Source organism: Harmonia axyridis, chromosome 7 (assembly GCF_914767665.1).
Source record: "Harmonia axyridis chromosome 7, icHarAxyr1.1, whole genome shotgun sequence".
Lineage (NCBI taxonomy): Eukaryota > Metazoa > Arthropoda > Insecta > Coleoptera > Coccinellidae > Harmonia > Harmonia axyridis.
This window is the reverse complement of record NC_059507.1, coordinates 23,841,012-23,867,452: the sequence shown is the minus strand read 5'-3', so window position 1 is coordinate 23,867,452 and position 26,441 is coordinate 23,841,012.

Sequence of the window (26,441 nt, the reverse complement as noted above, 5' to 3'; positions counted from 1 at the left end):
TATTATTTACAAGCCAATAAATATTAAAGCATAATGTCACTCCCGGAAAAGGCCGTTATACCCCTAAATGGAAATTCAATAGCAACGCCAATAAAACCAGTCGTAAGTTACGTTATTGGACCAAGTAAACACCTTAAACCGCAATATGAATCTTCCACTACCTATAAAACCGATAATTTATAAGCAATTACCCCCTAGATGGCGCTGCTCCATAAATAAAGCGGAATAATGTCTCCCCTATTTTGGTTTTATTTTCCTTATATGCGACATAAACCGACGCTCAAAATTCTGTCGTAGTAGGCCATGGAGGGTCGTCAACTTAATCGTAATCAAGGGAGGGGGGCTAATTTCATTAAGGTGGCTGCGCCCTTAACGTGTTTAACATTCAATTTGGCCGACTGGGATTGTGTTTTCTTTCGGCTAATCGAGTATCGATCTCGTTTTTGAATATGAGTTACTCCAGCCTATTTGTCGTTATATTTCATTTCTCCATTAACTTTGAATTCGAATATACTGCGCGAAGGTGCGCAATCTTCGAAAATAATCGAGCGTAAGTCTCGATTAAATTAAATGAAATACTTCATCTCGGTTCATTACTTCATTGAATGCTGGTGTTCTTGAAATCTCTTGAAACTAGAATATTTCAGTTTTACGGAGAGTCGAAGTTGGCTTCATTTGTCTAACTCAGAATTTGTGCCTATATCACAATTTTTTGTATATTATGTTTAAAAAAAAATTTAAAAACATTTCTACTCAATATTTATAATCTTGAAAGTGACCTGAATGGATTGGATCTGAACTCTGATAGTTGATTTTTTTATTGAGGTTGTATTATATATGACAAGAGATATTACAGGTATGTACTTACTAACACTACTAACAATTGCACTCATTGATTGGACTCATTAATCGGTTTAGTTGGCGATCCAAAAATGAAAAAAATATATTTTCCTACAACTGCACAAATTGCAATAATTCAAGTAATGGACTTGATTCAAATCAAAATGGCCATCGTTGACAGTATGTGCTAATTTATTGCGTTTCTATAGAAACGACTCAAATGCCCAATTTCATTGGTCTACCAAGCCAGGTGTTGGCAAAGTGCCATGGGGAATAATATTTCCCACAGTATGAGCAATACATAGTTTTGGAATTGAGTAAGCTGTGGAGAAAACGCTACTTTTCATAGCAGTTGTGGAAAGGTATAGTGTGCAACATGTGAAGAAAGTCCTTTTCTCGCTCGTGTGTTTGCGGCACTCGCCTTTCAGGCTCGTGCCACAAACTTCCACACTCTCGAGAAAAATTGGACTTTCCCCACTTGTTGCACAATATACTATTAAATATATTCTTGTTATTATTAAATCCTCACAAATACAGAAAAAGGAGAAAATATTAGTGTTAAATATTTGTTGTAGCGGGGATTCTAGGGTTAGAACTTACGAATTGATTGTTCTAATAATAATAATAATAAAGTTTCGGTTGAATTCTTTCTTGAGAATCATCTGGTTGAAAGATGACCAACTGCCTCATCGTAGGATATTTCTAATTGAGTAATTTGGCTTATTATTCACTATATAGATTACCCCACGTATATAAGCCTATCCTGATATCTCCGAAGAAAAAAAGAACGTTGAAGATATTTCAATTTTTATTATAATAATTTATAAGGATATTTATGGGTGTAGGATCATTCAGTTAACGTGAATGTCAATTTCCTCAAGAATCTTTAATAGCTTGAAGGTTTTGCCATTTTATTTATGATTATTCTAAAAAAAGTTTGGTCTGGAGTTCGTTTAAATGTTTAAAACTTGTTGTAAGTGATAGATAAACAGCATTAAACATTTGCTTCTAGGAGGTAATAGAATACATTTGTTCAGAAATTTTCTGCTTCAATATGAATAAATCTGTGGCTGATGCTCATCGAATGCTCTCAAATACCCATGTTGAGACCGTTATTAGTTTAAGAACATAAGAACTGAACAAGAATTGGCAGTGACGCAACAAGACATTTCGAAACGCCAGTCATGGAAACAAGGAAATTGGGTGTCATACGAGTTGAAGCCGAGAGATGTTGAACAGCGTTTGTTTGCTTGTAAACAGCTACTTGCAAGGCAAGGTTGGAAGGGATTTCTGCATCGCATTGTGACTGGATACGAAAAATGGATTTAATACGATTATCCTAAGCGCAGAAAATCATGGGGATATCCCGGCCATGCTTCCAAGGTCATGCTCAGTATTTGGTGGGACCAGCTCGGCGTATTGTTATGCGTTGTTGAAATCGACTGAAACAATCACAGGCGATCGTTATCGAACGCAATGAATGCGTTTGAACCGAGCATTGCAAGACAAACTGCCGCAATACAACGAGAGACATGATAAAGTCCTTTCACAGCATGACAATGCTCGACCCCATATTGCGAAAATGGTCAAGACTTATTAGAAAACGTTGAAATGGTCCTACCCCTGTGATGACCAGTTTCTTCAACGCTGTGCGAAAGATGGGAGAAAGTAATGGCCAGCGATGGAAATACTTTGAATCATAAATGTATAACCAGTTTCTACAATAAAGCCTCGAATTTCGGAAAAAAATGCCGGAAGCAAAGTTGTTCGCCTATGTATTATAATTTTTTTTATCGAGATTCCGTAGGTGTTATTTTAAGCTTCCTAAGAGTGTATCTATTAAGACATTGAAGAAACACGTGGAAAGAAGCCATCCCTGTTTAACCTTTCCGAAATTGAGCCCATTCAACCGATCCGTAAATTGTTTGATCTTCGTACAGATCCACGATTATCTTCACATCTCCCAGCGAAAAACGAATCAAACTCAAGCGATCCAAACCATCCCAGCAGTCACTAATGACTTATCCAGGGCAGAAACAACTCACCAACCCCCGGAACTACAAGCGGGTTGCAAGTCAGCGTTCACGCTTTCAGCAAAACCCTCCTCATACCGGCAATGCTGCACATTCCATGCATTCGAAGTTTCACGTCAGACATCTGACATCGGGAGCCTTCCGGAATGTAAAAACAGCCCCACAGGCAACGTCAGCAACGTCACATTCTGCCTTCGCCAAACATAATATCTGTCAACTATGATAAGAAGCATTCGTGTATGTGATAATTAGTCTTCGTTGGAACACAAAGGACCAGCTACATGTTGGGCGTTCAGCATTCGGCATGTGTGCAGAAGCAGACTGGGCTGCTGCCCGCCTTAACTGACTACATATATATTAGAGGGCCATTGTTTTAGTTCGCCGTGTATTAACAGTCGGATGTCGTATTGGCGAACTCGGCAAAATGCGACTATGGGAGGTCTATTTAGCCGAGCCGAAAACAATCCGTTCATTAAGTTATGTCTGTCAGGTTTATTACGGAATTTCATTAGGTGTCTTGGGCTCCTCTGCGTGCGACCAACGTATATTGGAATTCGTGGACTGGCTTTGGGATGAAGGGCTTTGTTTTTGGTCGGGTTAGGTCATGTGTGAAAATCGACGTTGGTTTTTCACATGTCGGTATCCAGCTGGTGACGTATCGGGTGTTGGTAGTACTGCTTTGAATTGCGAAGGTCTATATTGTTTGTTGTTTTCGGTGGTAGACTTCTAGAATCGATTTTGGGAGGGAACAATTATTATATTAGTGTAATTTGGACGTATCGAAGCATTGAAGGCCGAAATTGATGCTGCATCCGTGAATTTAGCAGTACTTAATCAGTTAGATTTGATATCAGAATCTAAGTCTATTCACAAGATCTTTTCTTATGTTATTTATTTATTTATTTGTTTATTTGGTACATACGGCAAAGCCAATTTAAAATTAAAATACATTTTGAATCGAAATAACAGTCATTCAACCTTATAAACTAACATAAAGAAAAAAAAAACAAAGTATCCATTAACAATGAACTCTAACAAACAAAAGTATTGATTAATTGATATTAATATGTCTCGAAATATCTTTTTAGGCTGAAAATTGAAATCTGGAACAACTCGACCTCTACTGAATTCGCCTGCCTCATCGCTCGTTCAATAGGGTTATTCATTCCGTAGTTAGTAGGGCTGAAATCAACACTGAACAGAACCCTACGTCTCAGGCATACATTACTAGCATTAAATTTAATTTTAGAGAGTAGGTATTCACAGTCATTACAGCATCAACTTATATATAAACATGATGTCAAAATGTTTTCTTCTTGTTGTCAATGTTTTCAAAGATTAGGAATCATGGAGAAACTCATAATTAATAAAGTCTTCGTGAATACCCATCTTGAAGCTGATCCAACTAAGGAACTTACGCTGTACCTGTTCAATATTGCCTTTATGAATTTCATAATAAGGTGACCAGACCACTGATGAGTATTCTAAAATACTTCTGACATTTGCTAAATAAATTGTTTTTAGAACTTGAACTGAAATCTCTCAGTTGTCTCTTAATGAAGCCTAGCATCCTCATAGCTTTTTGTATGATAATGAATATATGCTGTATGAAATCTAGTTTATGGTCAAAGTGAATTCCTAAATATTTCATGATTAAACATGAGTTTAGTTTGACAGTTCCTAATTCATAATCGAAGTGAATAGGAGATTTTATTCTATAAAATCTCATAACATTACATTTTTCCACATTAAAATGCATTTCATTTTCGATACACCATCTCGCAATGTTAGTAAGATCTTCTTGTAATAATGAACAGTCCGTTGTACTCTTTATGATATTGAATAATTTTAAGTCGTCTGCAAACAGGAGGTATAAACTGTGCTTGACATATTCTCCAATATCATTTATAAAACATAAAAACAACAACGTTGACAACGGTAATGAAGAAGACATTCAGGAATTATGTTCAAATACCTGAATTTCTCCTTCATAACACAAGAACATTACGATGGTTCTCTACAGAAATATTATAAGATTTTATTTTGAGTGAAAATATATCATATGAAACACCTCGAACAGAAGTTAGTTAAGTAGATTTGTCAAAATATTTTTATGGAAAAACGTTATCAACATTCTACATTTGAATACCGTTGAAATAAATAAATAAATAAATAAATGATCATTTCGGATCAACCGAAAACATTACCTTTCTTCGTATAATTTTGTGACTATCGTCTGTTGAGTTTTAACGGTGCAATTATTATTTTACCAACTATAATTAACGTTGATATAGTTGAATAAATTCTTAAGCTTCATCTTTAAATTTCTGCAATTTTTTTGTCCGAGTATAAGCTTGAATAGAAAGCACTATTTGTACTTCAGAACGAGAAATTGGGAAAAATTGATCCTCTCAACCACTTCCAAGAAGCAACAGTAAATAAATTATCGGCTATTTTAACCAATTGCAAATATAGCGAAAGTAAATGAAAAAGTGGCTAAGTCAAACAATTTGAATAATCTATTATAGCTTGTTCTTTTCTAAAAATCCAAGAAGTGGCAGCAAATAAAAAATTGGCCGTCTGAACGACTTCTTAGAAGCAACAGGAAATAAAATATTAGTGAGTGAACTACTTCAAAGTATAGTGATGGAAATTGAAAAAGAGGCAGGATCAAATACTCAGAAGAATCGCTTATAGCTCGTTCTTATCAACAATTCCAAGAAATAACAGTAAATAAAAATTTGGCCGACTCAACCACTTCTTAGAAGCCACAATTAATAAATTATTTACCATCTCAACCACTTGTAAGATAGCAATAGAAAATGTAAAAGTGGCTAAAAATTTCTTATAGCTTGTTCTTATCGACAAATCCAAGAAGTGACCGCAAATAAAAAATTGGCCGTCTCAACCACTTCTAAGAAGCAATAGGAAATAAAATATTGGCAGAGTCAACAACTTCAAAGTATAGCGATAGCAAATGAAAAAACGCAACTCTTTAGAGAATCGCCTATAGCTCGTTCCTATCAACAATTCCAATAAATAACAGTAAATAAAATATTAGGCGTCCCAACCACTTCCAAGCAGCAACACTTAATAAACTATTGACTATCCCATCCACCACTTGCAAGTATTGCGATAGAAAATGACAAAGTAGCTGAGCAAACACTTCAAAGAATCGCTTATCTATAGCTTGTTATTATCGACAATTCCAAGAATTGGCAGCAAATAAGAAATTAGCTGTCTCAACCAATTCTTAAAATTGAAATGAATCATTGGCCCTTTCAACCACTCTAAAGTATAGCGATAGAAAATGAAAAAAAGGTTTTGAAGAATAGCTTATAGCTTGTTCAAAAATTCCAGGAAACACCTGAAACACCTAACAGTAAATAAAAAATTGGCCGTGTCAACATACTCTCAAGAAGCAACAGGATTTAAATTATTGGATTTCTCAACGACATGCAAGTATAGCATTAGCAACTGAAAAACTGTCTGAGTCAAACACTTCAAAAAATCGCTTATAGCCTTTTCTTATCGACAACTCCAAAAAGTGACAGCAAATGAAAAATTGGCCGTTTCAACCACCACTAAGGAGCAACAGGAAATACAAAATTGACAGAGTCAATTACTTCAAAGTTTAGCGATAGAAAATGAAAGAGTGTCAGAGTCAATTAAATGCTTTGAAGAATCGCTTATAGCTTTTTCTTATCAATAATTCCAAGAAACACCTCTCAGTAAATAAAATATTGGCCGTGTCAACTTCTTTCAAGAAGCAACAGTATATAAATTATTGGCTTTCTCTATGACATGCAAGTATAGCGATAACTGAAAAACTGTCTGAGTCAAACACTTCAAAGAATAGCTCATAGTTTTTTCTTATCGACAATAACAAAAGTGACAGCATATGAAAAATTGCCAGAGTCAATCATTTCAAAGTTTAGCGATAGAAAATGATAGAGGGGTAGAGTCAATTAAACGCTTTGAAGAATCGCTCATAGCTTCTTTTTATCAATAATTCCAAGAAACACCCAACAGTAAATAAAAGATTGGCCATGTCAACTTATTTCAAGAAGCAACAGTATATAAAATATTGGCTTTCTCAACGACATGCAAGTATAGCGATAGCAACTGAAAAACTGTCTGAGTCAAACATTTCAAAGAATAACTTATAGCTTTTTCTTATCGACAATCACAAAAGAAGGCAGCAAATGAAAAATTGGCCGTTTCAATCACTACTAAGAAGCAACAGGAAATACAAAATTGGCAGAGTCAATTACTTCGAAGTAAAGCGGTAGCAAATGAAAAAGTGGAAGTGTCGAACATTTTAAAAAATTGCCTATACTATAGCTTGTTCTTATAAATAATACCAAGAAACACCTAACAGTAAATGAAAGAATGGCCGTGTCAAGAGTATATAAATATTTGGATTTCTCAACGATATGCAAGTATAGCATTAGCAACTGAAAAACTGTCTGAGTCAAACACTTCAAAGAATCGCTTATAGCTTTTTCTTATCGACAATTCCAAAAAGTGACAGCAAATGAAGAATTGGCCGTTTCAATCGCTACTAAAAAGTAACATAAAACACAAAATTGGCAGAGTAATTACTTCAAAGTACAGCGATAGCAAATGAAAAAGTGGCAGTCTTGAAGACTTTAAAAAATCGCCTATAGCTTGTTCTTATCAACAATTCCAAGAAATAACAGTAAATAAAATTGGCCGTCTCAACCACCTCCAACAAGCAACAGTAAATCATCAACAAGTTGAGCGACAGCAAATGAAAAACTGGCTGAGTCAAACACTTTGTATGATCGTTTATAGGTTCTTCTTATTGACAAATCCAAGGAGTGATAGAAAATAAAAAACTGGCTGCCTCAACCACTCTGAGAATCGCTATACCAAATAAAAAGAATTGGCCTTTTCGAATACTTCCTTAAATCGACTACAAATAGTCTAACTAAATTAATCGACAACCAGTGGAGTGCATCCGTCTAGGAAATATTTTGAAACCTACCGACCGCAATAATTCCAAGGGTAAACGTTGGGGTAGCTGTATAAGAACTGGTCAGTCCGGATCCAGGTAGGCTCGCGCCGGCCAATTGACCCCTCGTGGGGTCGCGCCCTTAAGGCATTAGGGCGACCGGCGCACCTCCCCTGACCTTTGTAGCCCTCGCCACTCGTCGCATAAACACGCCATCTATCATCCTGGAATTAGCTGCACAGGACCCTTGCCCACCGGTCAGTTCCGCATGGAATCGGAAATGGCCATAAATCACGTGACGGGGTGTTTTGGTGATTTGCAGGAATTGCGGAGGGTTTCACGGGTAGTTGTTTGTTTGAGTTATCGAAGGGTTTGAAGGGGTGATTGATGATGATGGTTGTGGTCATTCGGTTGTGGAAGTAGATTTGGATTTCGTGGGTGGAAGGTTAGAACCTTGAGGAACACCTTTCAAGCGGGATCTCGCACTACATATTAAAAGTTGCTACTTCGGGACTACCGTCATTAAAATTCCAGAAGAACATTGAAACAGTGTCAAAATCAGTTATTCTATTAAAATAATTAATTTGAAGGTTCATATATTAGGTGTACCTACAACTTTGTGTCAGCTGTTTTGCAAATTATGGCTGTGGCGGTCGAAATAAATAGATCATAGATGTCATAAAATAAGCATAGGTATTTATAAACATAACGCCATCGAAAAATTAGTCGATTTGTGCCTGGATCATAAAGTTATATTCGTAGGTAATTGCACAAGTGCATCAAAATTACCGATAATTTTGCATGACAGCGTGTTGTCATAAAAACTGCATGAGTTCATTTTCATTTTTGGAGAAAGAGCCCGACACCGAAGGTGGAGGGCTCTTTCTCCAAAAATGAAAATGACCGAATGCAGTTTTTCAAAGAAAACACGCTGGAATGCGAAATTATCCGGTCATTTTGATGCACGAGTGTAATTCGGGGGAATATTTCCCGAATAAACTGTTACATCACTTGTCAAACTGATGTAGAATGAAATTGCCATAAATTCGATCTGTGTAAGATGCATAGAAACTATGCATCTATGAACAGAACAATTATCGCAGTGCAGTTTCGCTTCCTACAATGCAATTATCGCTGTAATTTTCGATAATTGTTCTCCACATACATAGAATTTTTGACAGGAGGGAAATATTCGCTGTAATTTTCGATAATTGTTCTCCAGATACATAGAATTTTTGACAGGAGGGAAATATTCGATAAAACATGTCAGCTTACGAGCCAAATTATCGTCATTTCTGGGGGGTTTTGATTTTCTGCCTTTAATATGAAGAAATCTGCAGCTGAAGCTCATCGAATGACATCAAATAGCTATGGTGAGGCCTTTATTAGTGAAAAAACGTGTCGAGAGTGGTTTCAACGCTTCAAGAACGGTAATTTTGATGTCGGAGACCAGCATGGATGGAGCAGAGATTTTGGACGATGTAGAATTGGAATTACTTGATCAAGACTCGTGTCAAACGCAACAAGAATTGGCAGGATCATTGGGAGCGACGCAACAAACCATTCCAAAACGTCTGAAATTGGGTGCCGTACGAGTAAAAGCCGAGGGATGTTGAACTGCGTTTGTTTGCTTGTGAACAGCTGCTTATAAGGCAAAGTCGGAAGGGATTTGTGTTCATTAGGATAATCCCGAACGCGAAGGAGCATGGACATATCCCGGCCATGCTTCACGTCGATGGCCAAATCGAATATTCGTGGTTTCAAAGAAATGCTCATTTTTTGGTGGGACCAGCTGGCGTAGTGTATTATAAGTTGTTAAAACCGACTGAAACATCACAGGCGATCGTTATCGAACGCAATTTATGCTTTTGAGCGAGCATTCAAAGACAAGCGGCTGTAATACAACTAGATACATGATGAAGTGTTTTTACAGCATGACAATACTCGACCACATGACATACTTGGAAACGTTGGAAAAATTGTACGCCTATGTAGAATTTGGGAAACTTGTGAAGAACGACTTCGAACAAGTGCGCAACATAACATTTTTTGCCGAATTTGGCTAATTGCTGAGATATTATACTCTTGAAGTGATTTTTTCCTATTACTTCAGTGATATCATTCTGACGGAATTTTGCATAGAAATATCTTCATATCTTCAAATATATACCTCTGCTAATTGTAAGTCGATTCTTTATGCTGATGACAGCAATTTTTTGATTATTTCAGGTGATGTCGAGTCCTGTAGCAGGGCTGGAATGGATACGGTTTTGTCTGTTGATAGATGGTGTAATGAAAGTGGTCTTATTCTAAATCATAGCAAGACTCAAGGTATTTTCTTTTATGGCAGCCAGTCGGTGAAGAACTATCCTCCTTTTTTATGTCATAGTAACGGTCAAATTAAATTGGAGGATTCTGTAAATTTTCTGGGAGTTGCTCTAGATAAACACCTGCGGTGGGATCATCAGGTGTCTAAATTGGGGAAGTCTCTCAACTCTTCGGCGTACTTGATTTTCATGATGAGGGACAAGTTGGAGAGTGCTGTGGTGAGAGCTCTCTACTTTGCTAGTTTCCAGTCTGTGCTGGCATATGGAATTATTTTTTGGGGCAGTTCGTCTGGTGCCGATGAAATTTTTCTCATCCAGAAAAGAGTGATGAGAATAATGAATAGGTTGGGCTTTCGTGAGTCCTGTCGCGGAGTTTTCAGATCTAATGGAATCCAAACTGTCTTTGGTCTTTACATTTATCGCCTATTTATCTTCCTTAAGTTACGGAAAAACTATTTTTTGCCATATGTCAATAAAAATAATACTCGTCAAGTTTATCCTTTCCTTCTTCCTATTCACAGTACTACTAGGTTTGAAAGGGGACCACTCTATATGGCCATGCGTTTATTTAATTTGCTTCCTAAGCAATTACAGGTGGTTGAAGATATAACCTTGTTTAGAAGGCGCATTTACAATTTTATTTTGGATTGTGAACCTTATTCAGTTGATGAGTTTATTTCATTTTGTAGAAAATAAGCTCTTTTATGACTTGTCTCTATTTTATTCGTTTGCATTGATTTTGATGTTGTGAATAATTTTTGAGATTAATAAATATTATTATTATTATTATTATTATTATTTCATTCAGCTTCAAGTTGCAACAAAAAAAAATTTCCACCCATCAATCTTAAACATCATAAAAAATAAAACGTAAAGAATAACCTCTCTCCATTCATCCATCAGAAAAAAACACGACGACAGAGATTAAGAAATCAGATATCGAGGACCACGACCAATTTCCCAACTCTCAGTTTCCCCAAGAACGATCACAACTTCGAACTTTTCTCCCTTCTCTCTCTCTATCTCTCTCATTCCTTTTTCAACCTTCTCCGAATCCGCAAAAATAACCAGCGGACCGTCTAAGTTCATGACCTACAATCTAAGTCGGGTAATTCATTAAGAGGAAAAACGGAGACTGCATCGCGTTTTGAAGACGCCGTTGAAAAGTCCGCGGAGATGACGGGAAAGATAAAGATGCTGGGAGAGAGAGAGTTCAGACTTCCAGACGTCAAACTGTGAAAAAGCGAGAGTGAATTAAAAATTATACCCGGCAATGAGAGACGACCTGTTGAACGTTCGTAATTAGGAGTGAGAGAGCGGGATGGGGGAAGAAGGGGGTTGTAAATTACCGGGGGACTTTTTTTAAATGTTTATTATTCATTTGGATGACTTGGTTGAGTATATTTGCTTGTTTTCGACGTTTTTGCGGTGATTTAGTGGAGGTAGAAGGCTCGGATAATATATTTAAGGTCCAAGAACGTTCTCTTGGGGGGCACCAGCACATAAAGATGATAATTGACGTTCTTTTTAAATGTCGGTAAGTTAAAATATATTTTGCTTGAAGAACAGTAAATGCATGACAATTTCCTTGTTGCATTTGCAATGATTTTTGATCAAAGAGGAAATTCTCTGTGAGTCTTATATGACACATAATTTGGAACGTTTTGCATTTCAATTTAATTATTTGCTTACAAATTTCTCACTAGCGTCCGTTTACTGAATAAAATTGTTCATTCTATTTGTTTGTGTGAGAAAGAATTATAACTTATTAACTTATTTCATTGATACAAAGTCATATAGGTACCCCTATTCATTAATATTATGAATCCCTATTCATCAATCTCACGATTCTGAAATTGACTTTGAGTGTTCGTTGTTTCTATGAAATATTCATTAGTTAGAAAAACTTCTTCATTAAATATATGAAGTAGTACATTAACTGCTTCGGGCAATTTCAAAGAACAGTAATACCTTAATGATGCAAATTACAACCGATCGAATAATGAACCAAACATTATTATAATGAACATTTCATTGGTTTAATGAAAGTTGTTCCTTGATATAATGAAAAAAATTCAATATGATGAACGACTTTTTCATTGTATTAGTGTTTCTTATATTCATCGGTTAGAGATTCACGGCTTGACTTGATATTCAAGCTACTCGACCTGGCTTGACTTGAAATGAAGTCAACTTCAAATCAAGTAGTTTTTTAATGTCAAGTCAAGTATTTATTTATCAAGTACTTGAATTTTATTAAGCTAGTTGATTTTTAGCATTGTGTTGTGTCACATCATTAAATAAATGATGAAATGAGAAGAAACCTTGCAAAAAGCACTTTTATTTATTAAACTATATTGTATAAAAAAACCAAATTATCAACTATTTTAAAATGGGAACCCAAATTGAATCCCTAACAATGATAACAAACTGAAAAATATACAAATACAGTTTCCTAATATTGAGAAACCTCCAAGCACTGTTTTATTACATGATTGGGCTTGCAGAAGTCGCGATTTCTCCGACAATTTGAGACAAAAAAATGTTTCAATAGGATAATGAATGAGCCTTAAATTATGGCCAAAAATACATCTAAAGTTCCAAAGTGGTTCTGCTAGCCTCTAAAATGGCTAAAGATCTCTTCCCTATTATTTTTGAATACATATTCCTAAAAGCAAGGTATCACTGGAAAAGATGTCCAAGATAAAGTAATCAAATACAGAATTCTTTTAACATGGGTGTTCGACGTATTAGATGCCAGATACTTTTTGAAATTCGATCTGAAATACTAAATAAAAAAAAACGAATAGTATGAAAACGTTTTTTCAATTTTCAGATTCAGAATTAATCAATTCGATTCATGATTATCACTGTTTTTAATGTTTTTTTTTTACTTTTGTGATTATTTCTTCCTCAAAAATTCAGTAATTGAACATATGCGCCTTTAGTCTTGTATTTCAATATTATATGAATCTAAATAATAATGATTTATGAATTTTTGGGAAAGCAATGTTACGTAAAAATTCTCTGTAGAATGGAGGTCATCAAAAAAAAAAAGATTGAATTATGTGGAATGAATATCTATAAATCTGAAATATTTTGCCCCTTTAATTTGTCGATGAAATTCCAGTTACAATTTTTGTTCGCGTAATAGAATACCCCATGAAGGAATATTTTCAACTGAAATGTACATCTGTTTTTCGACAGCCACCTAAAAGTTTTATGCGTATTTATTTTATCTTCAAGAATCACGCAGACCCTCAATGAACAATGAATTGATTCATGGAAACAGGCATCCCAATTCCCAACCGTCTCGATAAGTACCTTCGTTTTCATCGAGATTTACAATTTTATATATTTTTCTCATTGATTCAATCACACAAAAACCTAGTGTATAATCAAAAAAATACCTTCGTTTTCATCGAGATTTTTTTATTTACATCTTATATATTTTTCTCATTGATTCAATTATATACAAACCTAGAGTATAATCACAAACACACATTCGTTTTCATCGAGATTTTCATATTTCCAATTTTGTATATTTTTCACATTGATTCAATTACACACAAACCTAGTGTATAATCGAAAAACATAGTTGTCGATAGTTTAATTCAAAGTGACCTATTTTAGCATAATAGGATTTTTTCTTCAGTCTTCATAATCAAACCTCTATGTTACTCAACGCATCTCTAGACGACGTTCACGATGATGTTCATTAAACTTTTTCACCACTCTCCTATGTTGAGCATAAACAATAAGTAGGTACCGAACATAATATAGAACTTCGACAAAGGGTAGTTGTTTTGCTCTAGCATGTTTATACCTCATAGGAGGTGCAGGTTTGTTCTCTTATTTTGGGTAATTAATATTTGATTAGTGCCTCCTGGATAAGCCTCAGGCGAAGGCTTTTACCTCCACCTCATGTAGATAGCTCGATGCGAATGGATATCATATATGCAAGTTCGAATGACAGAGCATAAAGGAACTAATTTCAAATTATGAGCTCCCACCAAAAGTTAATATATATGTTAATGAAGATATACGAGAAAACAAACGGGCTGGTGAGAGGTTTATCGACGCTGGCTTGTTTTACGGCCATATTAATTTGATATAAATATGAGGACGCGGATAAATTGGTAGTTTCGGAGATGGTTGATGATGTGATAGCTATTTGGGTGTTTTGATGGGTATGAGGAAGAACTTGAGGAACGAGAAAATAAAAATCACATTTTGAATATTCAACGTGGTTGGAAATGGCAAAAATTAGTCAAAAAAGACTCTATAAATAGTAACTGCTTTGGAGATATGTAGTTCCAACTTTCTGGACTATAGTCCAGAAAGTATACTTAGGATATTTGTTGTCGAGACATGTTGCTATTATACGCCTTCCACATTCTTTTTTCGTATCATCAATTATTATGAACCTTTTATGTTTCTAATTCATCCATTATTATGTGGTCATAATATTAATGTAAATGAAAAATTCTTTAGTTTTTGATAATACATATTATTGCAAATTATTTAACACGAATTTCTATCTTTTGACCATTTCCAAATTTGAAGTGTTTTTTTATTATTCATTGTAAGATATTTTTTTGCTTTATTGCTACTGATTTCAAATTATTCAGCATCTATGTCTTCCAAGCAGCCACTTTCCTTCTTCAAGTGATTCTACATGTTATGTAATGACTGCATCCCACATTTTTCTTCTGGATGTTTATCAAGAATATTATTATTAACGTAAGAGGTTTATCATTTATTTTTTTACTTGTAAACAAGCTCGTAACATAAAATATTTTGACCATAAAGATGAAGGCTCACATTCATAGCTTCTTCGTCACTTTTCACATGCTCCTTCTTTCTCAAGTCGCTGAATAGTTAATATTCTTTCGCGTATAAATTATTGGATATTTCAGGAAGCAATAGAGATTCATGGCTTGATATTCAAGCCACTTGATTTGGCTCGACTTGAGTCGAAGTTCAATTCAAGTAGTAGTTTTTCAATATCAAGTCAAGTGTTTATTTATCAAGTTACTTGACTTTTAGTAGTTTTATTGTGTAGTGTGCATAAAAAAATGATGAAATGAGTAGGGATCTTGCAAAAAATACTTTCATTACTGAAACTTATTGAATAAAAAAGCCCAAAATATCAACTATTTCAAAAACACAAATAAATCACCATAAAACATAACAAAATATAAAAAATCATAGTTTCTTAATATTGAGAAAGCTTTAAGCACTATTTGAAGAATGATCACATCATTTTAGATGCATGATCTAGTATCATAGTTAAGGCATCTCATGGAGTTTTCGCCTAATCTATTGCAGGTTTTTGTAACAGTCAGAGCAGCTCTGAAAAATTGTCTATCAATAGAAGCTGAAGATGCTGGAATTGATGAAAAATATTTGGCCATTTTAGTCAAGTTTGGAAAAACGTATTTGTGCCTCTTCCACCATTCTAGAATATATTCAGCACGTGGTTGAGACAGGAATTTTCCTATTTCATAACGCCAAGCCATTTCATTTGTTCGATTTACAGGAAATTTCTTGAATAAGCTTAGGGTATCGGTGTCAAACTCATCTATTTATCCTTTGAAGATGATCATTTTGTCTGAGTGCTGACGAGCTTGCAGAAATATATGCCGAGCGATTCGTGCTAATCAAGCTCAGATGAGATCAAGTAGCTCGATATCAAGTCAAGCAATAAATATCTCAAGTTAAATCAAGTTCAAGTATGTAATTTGTAAGAACTTGAATTTCAAATCAAGTAGTTTGTTAAAATATCAAGTTACTCGACTCGATAATCCCTAGGAAAATACAACTCCTACGATATTCGGAAGTTACCACGTCCTCGCATATTATAAAGATTCTAGATATATTAATAGCTATTTTCCATATTCATGAAACAGCTTGGGAGTTATTTATTGACGATATGGAAAGACTTTCTCCAGATTAGAATTATTCATGCCCCTTTTATTGGCAACATTTGCTGATGTTCATCTCATGAGTTGACACTTTTTTATGCAGTATCAATCATCAATCTTATTTTTCATGGAAACATCTATCTATCTGTAGGTTTTACCACCCTTCATGACGTTTAGAAGGGATGTAGATCCTGCGTCGTCTAAAATGGTAGCAGGAGATCGTGTGAAGTATCTTTCTTCAGTATAAGTCTTCAGAATGTTAACATTCAAATTCATAAAAATAAGAAAATTTGTAGGTATATAAGTAGGGAATTATTCATTAACAAAATGACAAAATTGGTGAACACGTTTTCTGAAAAACCTCATAGTCCAGAAAATTAACTTAACTAATTAATTAATACGTCTATCTTTTTTCTTTGATATTTGAAAATATTAGTTTATCGTGCTTTTGCGGTGTAGCATGCTACATTGTTAATTAAATATTCAACTAAACAAGAATGTTGATGATAATCTGGGCGTACGCCCCACGTTGGGCGCCAAAATTATGCGTGACCTCTTTGTTACAACTCAAAATGCCTGAGTCCAGTCGTTTATTTTGAGTCGTGGTTCTCATCTCTGAATTCATCAAAATGGAAGGGACAAAACCCAGGTCGATCAAACACCTCTTATATTCACACAAGTATTTTACGATATGAATTTTTGGAATATCTGGTACCAGAAAAATTTACATACAATATTTCACAGAATGGAAATATATATCTATGAGTGAATCCGAAATTTATATGTGTACAAGAATAGAGAATGTAATTTTCCAAATTCACAAAATATTTCTCTGAAGAGATAAGTCCCCCACCGAAGTTGACAAGAACTTAGGTCTTACAGTTCTTCAATAGTAAGGAGAGTCAATACTTCGGCTTGTAAGCTAAGAATTGACAATGATGTTGAGCTGTCTTTTGACGAAGGACTCTCAATGTAATGATCAAACTTTCAGCTTTTATCAGGAACTCCAATCAGGAATTTAGTACAAAAAAGTACCAAAAAAAACCCTTTTTTAGGGTTCTACGAATGTAATAGAGGAAAACAATTATATAAATTCCGCTGCGATAATTATAGATAATATTTATTCCCCAGGAATAGAAATGCACGAATTTGCAGGAAGATACGAGTGCTGAATGAAGTTTATTATTATTATTATTATTATTGGCGTACGCCCAGATTTTCATCAACTTTCTTATTTAGTTGAATATTCAATTTACAATGTAGCATGCTACAGCATCTACAAGGATTTCTGAAAAGTTTGAATATGCTCCAGATTAAAACGAGATGATCTGCCTGTGTTAAAATGAAAGAAGAGAGAGCAACCGATGCACCCAGCGTCCCCGGCGTCTAAAACCCTCATCAGGCAGGATGACCACTGGACGCCATGCGTCCAATTATTGACCAGTCTACCTCTGCCCGTGGGGTCGCTCATTGGTCAATCGACCGTGCTCCGACAAAGATGGCGGATCCAATTATGTCCCCCACGTTCCGAATACACTCTCCAGCATCCGGCCTGGGTCCATACGGCCACGCTGTCCCCTTTCCTTCTCCCCCTCGTCCATTCTTAAGCTTAATCCTTTTTACTGCGTCTGCAGAACCTTTGGGGACTCATTAAAAATGTACGACATAATGGGAGGAGGGTTTGCGGGGGTGTTATGGCTAGTGGGAGGTGGGTATCACGTGAAAATATTGTAAGGGTAGTGTTAGATTTGGTTTGGTTGGAATTAGGGAATATATGAAAAAAATTCTAGGTTTGAATTTTTTCTGACGTTTTAATTTGAACTGATGGTTGATAATATTCTTATTTATATGGCTTGACTTGATTTCAAGTCAAGCTCAAGTCAAGTCATGTAATTATTTATCAAGTACTTGTATCTTCTCAAGCTACTTGAACTTGATTATCAGCAGTTTTATTGTGTAGTGAACAATCAATAAAAAAATGATGAAATGAGAAGGAACCTTGCAAAAAACACTTTTATTTATTGAACTTATTGTATAAAAGAACCGAAAATATCAACTTTTTTTAAATAGAAACATAAATTGACTCACTATAATTCATAACAAGATAAAAAATAATAAAAAAATAAATTTTCTCAATATTGTGAAATCTCCAGGCTTCGTTTGATTTCATAATTTTCCATCCAGGATCTAAGACACATGAGACATCTTACAGATTTGTCGCCTAACCTATTGCGGATTTTTGTAACTGAAAAAGCAGCTCTGGAATATGCTGGCGTTGATAAAAAATCCTTGGTTATTTTGGCCAAGTTTGGAAAGATATTTCTAAAACTAGCAAAATATACCTACCAATAGATCTCATAGAAATGTGAGAAAACTACTAATAAAGTCACATTGGCTTAGGCTTTAGTCTCTCAGCGCTCGAGAAATCCCCTCATTTAGTCTAAGCGCTCACGGGATTGCAGAAATATATGCCGTGCGACACGTGCATATTAAGCTCAAGTAATATCAAGTAGCTCGATATCAAGTCAAGCAATAAATATCTAAAATCAAGTCAAGTCAAGCGAGCTTGATTTTAAAGTCAAGTAGTTGGTTAGAATGTCAAGCAACTTGGCTTGATGAAAGTTGATTAAAATGTCAAGCTACCTAGCTTGATGAATCCCTAATGATGAATACCTAAGGTGCTTTTTTACATTAACTGCTTCAGATAATTTCAATGAACAGTTATTTATTATTGACACAAACAGATCGAATGATGAAAGGAACAAGGTAATAATTGTAATAATGAACATTTCATTGATTTAATGGAAGTTGTTCCTTGATAATATAGGTAAAAAAAATCATGAATATGATGAATCACTTTCGGTTGTTTTAATGTTTCTGTTAATCGGTTGGAAAATGATTACTGAATGCACCAATACAATGAACTGTTTCATTGAATTTATGTACATTTTGGTTCAGCGTGCTGAAATGAGAATAAATTACAATTAATTCTGATAACACCTATGCTAATTGCTTATTTTTTGAATTCGAATAAATCAAAAAGGTTGTCATAATATTTCATGATGAAATCATTACTTCCTGAATATCAAACTTGGATTAGATGAAGATTTGATCGTTTCTGAAGAAGTGAAATGAAGGCTACTAAGATATTGAACGTATCAACAAAGGAATAAAAGAGATTGCAAATACCTATGCTTATGTATATGTCTATGTGATTGAACAGAAATAAGAAAGTAGGTAAGGAGATGAGGCAAATGTTTTGGAAAATGATTTTAAATGTCTAAAACATCTAGTTGAATAAATTAGGAAGTATGATAATAATTGGTTTGCGGTGCAACAATAAATGATTTTTATTTTACCTTCAATATTTGTTTCCCTGATAAATTCCTGTAGGGTTACCTATATTATAGTATATATAGATTATACACCAAGGAAATAAAATGCATGATTATTCGAGGTTAGTTTCTAGCCTGAGAACAAAGCTTGAGATCGCTGGCAAAGCACAGAGGGAAAAACTATCCTGAGGTGTTTTCGCACGATCCGGCCATAGTTTCAATTGAAAAAAATCTTGAGAGGAATAAATCGGTTGTTAATATAATATTCAAATTTACGAACACAAAAATCGACATGACAGGCAAAACTGAATTTGATTACCAATTGTTAATGTGGTGTGAAATTCACGAGTATATTCCCACAAATCTTATCATTTTCAAAGAATTACATAATGTAGGTGTTCTCTGATATCACCTGCAAAGTAAAATTTAATCATGATTATTTGATATTTTAATTCATAACAGGAAACGAAAATGGTTTATTTCTACAATATTTTATTCAATACGGATGACTAGATTTTGGATTCAATTTTAAAAATTTCAACTAGTCATTTTGATAAAACACCCAATGAGTAAAAAAGACATTTTTGCACACTTAGTGCAAAAGTATCTCGATATAAATTCAAACGGCCCTCCCTGTATACCTATGTACCTACTTCCTTCACAAATTTCACCTACCTACGTTCAAAATTTAATCAGTCTCATCACGGAAAACGGCAATAACATCATCCAAAACCAAACAAACGAAATCTCCTCATTCCAAACGATGAGGAAAAGGTGTTAATAAATTAAACATCTTCGAAACCGTTCAAAACTACCCCTCTCACTCCCCGAATTGAAAGAGCGAGACGGCACTCCCTTATCGAGTCACCAACTCATGCCATCTTGCTCGGGCGTCGTCTTAGAATTCGACATGGGGCATACACATGGACGTAGAGGGTGGAGGGTTGTACAGGTCCATTCTAGAAACCCCTTAGTCTTCCCCAAAGAAAATAGGATGGAATAGGTAGTGCTTCCATTTCAATATTTTTCCTCTTTCTCCAGGAGATGTTTCCTTAGTTTGATATTCTACAAAATGCACATCAAATTCAGTTGATTAGTTGATATCGAGATGATATGTATGGATAAAAGCTTAAATATTGATGTTTTTCAATAGGAATGAAACAATTAAAAATGATAATAATGGCAACACTGTGTATCAGTTTTTGACATTTCTTATGTCATTTGTGTTCAGAAGGATATGCCATTTGATCATGCCAAGACACAAGTTTTTCCAACGTCTAATTAGAAATGATTGAATTGTTTTATCAAAATCCAGTGGTCTTTTGCAAATACTGAGATATAAAGTTATTCATGGATGACATTATTCAGTTAATTGAGTACCTACTTATACTAATCATTGAGCCTTACTTGTTATCACCTTCAAATTTATCTACAATCCGACGAATAGTGAGTCTATCAACTGAAAAATGTCGTCCATAAATTTCCCTTAAAATTCATAAATGATCATTGATTTTGATGAAACATGTCGACTTTTTCTGAAGGTTGTTGAAGTGTGAAGTTTGTCTGCTTTCCTATGATTTAATTTTAGTTTGGTTATTTTGGAGGCATTAAGTGTATATAGGGTCTCCCAAAATTAGCGATCAATATCCCTAGATCACTACTATACTCTTCGATCAAATATATTTGAGGAAGTTGAAATAATTTTTTTTGGAAACCTTTGTCGACGAGATAATAGACCTTCAAAGATAAGACCCTCAAGGATAACTATTATCTCAGGAATACCAAAACTCATGAAATTTGGTATGACTCTTGTTAGTTGATGGGCCTTCTTACTAATACTTTGAACATACTATGGACTAATTTTCACATCATACTAGGGACTACTTTTCACATCAACTATATCGTATTTCAATCAAATTTTGAGAAAAATTTCGTAACTCGATGTTTTTAACTCCAAAACAAACTCTTTCTTCTAACGCATGGAGACTTAGGTATCAAGACAAACGGATATGAAAACTTCTCATCGTAGAAATGTTGCTTCATATTGGAAAATATTGAGGTACTGAAGAGTTGTTTTCCACGAATTATATAGGTAAGTGATATTTTGAATTAACTCATTTGACTCGGTCTTTACTTGATAAAAATTCATTTCAAAAAAATTAAATTACGTTTATTAGATTTTCACCTTTTAATTCTATTAATTACAATTGTTTTGCTACGCTGTAGCTTCTTCAAATTTCACATTTTTAATACGTTACTGTGTAGTGAAATTAGTGTAATTCATAGAATTAAAAAGTGAAAATATAATAACGGTCATTTCATTTGGTTATTTCCAGTTCAATCTTTCATAAAGGGTTCAATCAAAAAAGTGCGGATGTTTTCAGGTTTTTCATGTAAACCAAAGCACTGAGACTTTTGTTTTTCTTACTTCTTACTTCTTCTTACCGAAGAGACGGAATTTTGTTATCATGTTCTGCTAGTAAAAAAGTAACAGCCACCTATTAAATTATTTTGATCCCATTTATTTACAAAAGAACCATTCATGCACCATTTTGTAATTGATTTTTTATTAGGGAATGATTACTTTAGCGGACACAACACAAGCGTTAAAAACCTTCAATGTATCTTTATGTTCAATATATATTTTCAAATTGAGGAATTCTTTTTGTTTGCCTTCAAAAGATCACAAGAAAATTTAAAAATTTTCATTGGTAGCCATTTCATAGGATATAGAAGTAAGCTCCTTTCAACTATTCAGCAATTTCAAGAAAAAATTAAAAATTGTTTTCTTCTTATTTTTGAAAAAGTGTAACTTTTCAACTGAAGTCCAAATAGTTTTAATTCAAATAAAAGCCTCTCTCCAATTTTCGACAAAGATTCATCCTTTAAAAACTGTCGCACTTATTTGCGACAGTTTTATATTTCCAGATCTTCCAAAATTATATCCTAATGATTGTTGTATAAATAAGGGTTGTTCGCAATTTATTATAGATGTGTTAGTGATAGTTTTGTAATTGTCTGTGGCATTTTTCACACTCACTCATTATTATTATTTTGTTATAATTTCAGCAAAATTTGAACCCTCCAATCGAACAACCACCACCCCTATAAGGGGTGTCCGCAATCTATTATAAGTATGTTTGTTTTATTATATCTAGATACCTAATTGTTCGTGGAATTTTTCAAACTTATTCATTACTATGAATTTAGTAAATTTTCCAACCCCCAAGAGAAACCACCACCCTCGCAACCCCCGACGCTGGGTCATGCATGCCCCGGCGGCGGCACGGGGAAAATTGAAAACAAACAAACTCCTCCAACACATGGAGCAGGTGGGTAAACATGGCCGCTTTCGCCGTGACGCCATCACGCCGTCGGCTCAGCTACCCCCGAGGGTTGTTAGCGACCACAGCGCCTAGCAACCCGCCCTCTCCCTAGCAACGGCTAGCCACTAGCCGCGGACATTTATTGATCAGGGTTGCCGTTCCTACTACCCCCGCCGCCAAACACCCCCGTCTCACCCCATATATGAGACGCGAGCGGACAAGGGGCGCGCTCCTCGATACATCCGTTTAGGGGGTGAGCAGGGGAGGGGGGAGGCTGTTGGCTGGCAACCGTTCGGGGATGGTGAGGGTGGCTTATTGGGCATTGAATGTCCGGGCTATGGGGGGTTGTTGGAGGTGTGAGGTCCGATTTGGGGGTGAATTGGAGGGGGATGTAGAGATCGGTCTAGATTTTACTCGATTTTTTGTTTTTTTGGAAAGTTTGGAGTACTCATCGATTCCAAACACATCAGTGACACTTATGACGAGTACAATTTTAAAGACTTCTAATTAAACTAATTGATTTTTACTCAATTTAAACCAACCTAATCTATTCTATGCTGTAGAAAACGAAATTTTCAACAAGGTTAGGATTCATTGCTCACAAGCGGGACTGAGCGAGGTTCAAAAGTCGAGCAAGTGCGCTAAGAGGATTTTGAACGATACTTTTTAAGTGACTACCCCATCGTAAGGACGTTTGAAATGTTTTATTTCTTTTCACTGATACTGGAAAAAATCCTATAGATTTTCTCTAGGCCAGTGTTCTATTTGCAATTCATCTGAATTTCTCGAGTTATCCTAAGAGTCCCTAGCCATTTTTCACCCAAAAATTCCTCTCCACCCTAATAAATCTCTCAAAACCAACATCCTTGTTTCTCCTCATGTATCTAGCTTCCACATTCAGATTTTTATTTAGAATAACATGGATTCAATATTAGAATGGCTTCGAATATCACATCTTAGAATGATATCAACTACTTTCCAGAATTATGTCTCGAATGACATCCATTTCTAAGATGAATATTTCCAGAAACACTTCGATTATCTCAAAGAGATTAATAGTATACTCTAAAACAAGTTGCAGAATGGGCTTCTATTCGAACGCATTAGTGTTGGAATTACTTTCTGCAACGAGTATTAGACAATATTTTCTCTATTTCAGTCAAGTTTCGGTAAATATGGTCGAAAAACAATGAAAAATTCAGATTCTATATTCTAGTGACTTAAGTATTGTATCTTAGCAGTTGGTTTGACTGTTAAGAAAATTGACATAGGTATAACGGAATTTGAATTTAAATCGTAAGTTTCGAATTCTGAAATAATTTATGATTACGAATTAAATTCGTGAATTATGTCTGACGAAATCGATTCAACACCATCAGAATTAAGAGAAACTGCGAATAATAATAAATAATAAATTTGATAGGATTGGAAGTCAGTGCAGACAACCACAAAATGAAAAATATAACTGAAAACAATGTTGTTATGAGTTCATTACAGCACTGTTTTTAGTACTGTAATAAGTTCATTACAATACTGAAATAGAGAAATTAATAAAATGGAAAGTCATATTGGTGAAGTTTTCCATTGAACCATCAAAGAAATGTTTTTTATTACAATTTTCGGTTCATTATTCGATCGGTTGTACTTCGAATTAATAATGTATTACTGATGTTCATTGAAATTGTACGAAGCAGTCAGTTTACAACTTTATACATCTAATGAAAAATGTTTTTTATCCAATGAATATTTCATGGAAACAACGAATACTCAACATTAATTTCACAATCGTTATATTGATGAACAGTGATTCATAACATCAATGTAGGAATATTGAGGAATGGAATTTCTTTATATTGATGAAAAAGTAGGTACATGGTAGGTACATTATATCAATGAAATGAACTTCATTTTATTGGTACATCATTGATTCATTTAATGAAGTTGAGAATTTCCATTCTTCAATACAATGAAAAAAATTCGTTCAGTGTGATTTATGTTGTGGAAGTTCTTATTCGAATTTTATGAAACTGTATTCAAACCTAGACTAAGATGTTATGAACATTCAGAGAGATCCTGTAGAAACCACACAAATCTTAGTTTTCATAATAAAACTACTGAAATGAATAAAGAAACTAGTATTTTATAATTATATGGTGAAATATTGAGTGTCTCTTCAAAATTTGCCAAGAGAAGTATATTATTCGGCAGTTATTTTTGACGGTAACATTTCTCCAAAGTTGCTGTGGAACTGAGCCAACTTGAAACATCGTAGAATTTTGACGTGAATAGGAGAGAATTAAAAAAATATATCATAGAAAGTTGAGAATGTACCCAGTATTTAACTTTAATCGTTTCAATTGCTAACTATTATTAGATTTTATCATTTCAGAAAATATCGACAAATCTGCATATTTTCGTTAAATATTACAATTTCAAATCTACATAGGCGTTCAGCAGTTCCAATATTCTGAGAGACTTCCAATGTAGATTATCAAAAAACCCACAAAAATATCCGTATCCGATATCCGGTAATCCCAAAACCAAACAGACGGGGATAATCACGAACCGATTCCCGCCTTAAGGCTGCACCTATCCAGATGAATGAATGGAAAGTTGGAGGAGTTTTCGCAAACTTTCTCCCGATGAAATAATTCAGCAGAAGACGGCCTCGCGACGCTGTTACTACACCGTCGCGACGTCGCTAAAAGCGCATTTTTGCCGCTGATGTAATTTGTAATGAATCCCAAAACGGCATGAGTGGTTCGCTATCCCGGACAAGGACGTGACCGGAATGCAGATAGGGAGGTGAAAACAGGAAATTTTCACGCGTTGTTTGGCGTGCGAGCCTGCCGTACGGCAGATACGGGGATGTGTGCGATTTTTCATTTTACGGCAAGCTGGAATGGTTATTTGGAGCTCTTGGAAGCTTGTTTGCCTGCCCGTTTACACTTTAAACCTGCCTTCGAGGATTTCGGGATGCTGAATTATTCCTTGAGAAGGTTTTCGTATACCCTGTGTCCGTAAAGTATGGAACAAATTCATTTTTAGCTAAACAGACCATTTTATGAAATAATCCTGAAACACATCGATTTTCGATTTCAATTTACCGTATTTTAAAATAAAATTCTAATATACAGATTGAATTACTTTCGAGTAATGACGTCACCGTATTTGTTTTCAAATGGCACACTCATTTTGTCTCAACTCTGCGATTACCCTAGCTGAGCTGATTCCAAAAATGTATCACATGTTGATTCCAAATGGTACAGGGTGGATAAAATTACAATAGTTTTGTTTGTGCTCATAAAGTAACGCGTAACATTCTTTATTAGTTAAATTAACAATATTATCAAAAATACTTATTGTCTAGCGACAATTGGTTGGAATGTGACACCCTGTAGTTTATTAATATATTTCCATTGTATTAAAGAATAACAATCATCAAATTGATTCAATTGATACAATATACATTGATATAATGAATTTTTATTACTTAACATATACGTATAACGTACTGAACATATTCATTGATATTATGAATTTCTATTTATGAATAGGTATCAAGATTCTAGAATTGATGTTGAATGTTCGTTGTTACTCAAGACAATTCCAATGAAGATTTTGACTACATTATTGTTCCAAAGTAAAACCGATCGAGTAATGAACCTAAAATTG